This window comes from Condylura cristata, unplaced genomic scaffold, assembly GCF_000260355.1.
Source record: "Condylura cristata isolate star-nosed mole 26May11 unplaced genomic scaffold, ConCri1.0 scaffold00020, whole genome shotgun sequence".
Lineage (NCBI taxonomy): Eukaryota > Metazoa > Chordata > Mammalia > Eulipotyphla > Talpidae > Condylura > Condylura cristata.
In genome coordinates, this window is record NW_004567121.1 from 31565902 (window position 1) to 31567845 (window position 1944).

Genomic DNA, 1944 nt, shown 5'->3' on the forward strand with positions numbered 1-1944 from the left:
CACTGTGCCACCAAGGCGGGCCCAGAGTCTCTGTTTTGATGGCTGTGATCTGAAATAAAGGGAGGCAGTGAGGCAGGACACAGAAGGCTAATTGAAAGCCCGCTACAGGAACCTAGACCTGGAGGACAGTATTAGTGGAGAAGCAGAGGAACTATTTCCAAAAATATTTATGAAGTAAAATCCTACAGGCCTGGCAAGTTTCCTATATACAGGGAGAAGTGCACAAGAGGAGAGACAAGGACTGATTTGGGGAACTGGACAGTAACATCACCAACTGTTAGATAATGCAGCGGGTGGTGCTCACAGTCAACTTGATAGTAGAAGGTGGAAATTTGCAGACATCCCCTGAGGTCCTGGGGAAGGGCAAGAGGGAGGGGGAGCTGATGGGCAACAGGGGCAGAGTTGGGGCTTCCAGGGTTAGGCCAGTGGGGATGTTGAGAAAGGAGCAGAGCTGGCTCTTTGGCAGTTATAGGGCTGGGCTGTCAAGCAGTTAAACTGCTGGTGATGAGGGTGAGAAGCCACCAAATTACCATGTGTGGCTTGGGCTTGGACCTTGGTCTCTGCTCAGCGGACACCATCTGGGATAGTACAGCTGGCATCTGGCCATGTGTCAGTGATAAATTCTCTCTCTCAGCTCTCCCTTTTCTCACTCCCTGTATAAATGAATTCAGTTATTTTGTTTCTCACCATGTGTCTGCTTTGGGATGTGTCCTGCTTTCTTAAGTACACAGGTGAGAACCCACTTCTTTTGCTCTGTTTCAGGGGGTTGGAGCAAGCTTAGTTTTAACATTTGTTACCAGGCAGTACATTTAAATGGAAATACCTAGACGCCTGGCATTTAGGTCAGAGGTAAAGGCTTGAGAGGGGTTTCAAAGTCATAGACTTTTTGGTTAATAATTAAAAACGAAGAGCGCATGGATTCAACACAGGACTATTCAATGCCATCCTATGACCCAGGCACTGGGGATCACAGCAGGAACAAAATACATAGGATGCCTGTCCTCGGGAGTTTACAGTTGCCCAGGAAGCTCTGCTACCTCAAGCAAAGTAGACTGCGCTGTTTTCAGAAGCATACAACGTTCAATGGGCAGGCTGTGTGCAAGCCATGGAGAAATCAAACGCATCACACTCTACTAATGTGTGCCAGGGAGAGGCACGCACGGGTTGGGTCTCAAGTCTTGAGTTCGAACTATCAAAGTCATGGGTGTGACCAGCAACTCGTGGGCTTGGGGTCCTGATTAGAAGAGGGGTGTGGTCTTGTGTGGGTCCAGCTGAAGACTGACGTCCGTTTCCTTTGTTTTACCCCAATCAAGCACCAAGACCTGCAATCTGTTAAGCTAAAGTTGCACCTGCCAGGGGACAAGTTTTTTTGTGTGTGTTTTTTCGCCTAGAGGCGAAACCTAAAAGGGATTCCTGGGCGGTTCTTGTGGGTGTCCTGCCGCGGGAGGCAAGGTGCAAGGAGCCCACCGGGATCTGGGGTGCTGAGACCCCGACCGGCAGTGGTGGGGAGACACTGAGCCGGCTGCCCGGCAGGAGGCGGAGAGTAAGCGAATTCCGAAGTCTAGGCAGCCTGAGGGGCAGACAGAGCCGAACGCGGAGTTCGGAGACAACCGCGCCTGCGCCGCCCCAGACGGGCGCGCGCTCCCGCCTGGCGCCGCGGAGGATCCAGAACCAGCGGCGAGCCCGCAAGGTGAGGGCGGGGGAGCGCACGCCGAGAGACGGCCGAGAGCGTGCGCACGCGCAGAGCTCCCACCGGCCGGCGCCCGGAGCGCGGGAGAAGCCGCCGAAGCCTCTGAGAGCAGCCGCACCTCGGTGAGTGCTCCCCCTCCCCTTTCTCCCGGAGTGCCTTGCGCGCGCCCGGTGGGCGGGGGGGAGGGGAGGGGAGGCGGCGGTGGCAGCCATGTTGTTGTGAGTCTCTGTGTCTCACCCTCGGTACTTCGGTGG

At 54.8% G+C, this 1944-nt stretch overlaps 1 protein-coding gene across 1 annotated transcript in view; it reads left to right on the forward strand.

Annotated features, from left to right (window-relative positions):
- The first annotated feature begins 1785 nt into the window (after positions 1–1785).
- The window catches only part of PUM2 (pumilio RNA-binding family member 2), a 76351-nt gene continuing 76192 nt past the window's right edge, over positions 1786–1944 (forward strand). The window contains exon 1 of the mRNA XM_012727521.1: positions 1786–1812. The gene's annotated coding sequence lies outside the window, so the exon portion shown is untranslated. The remainder of the gene's footprint in view (positions 1813–1944) is intronic.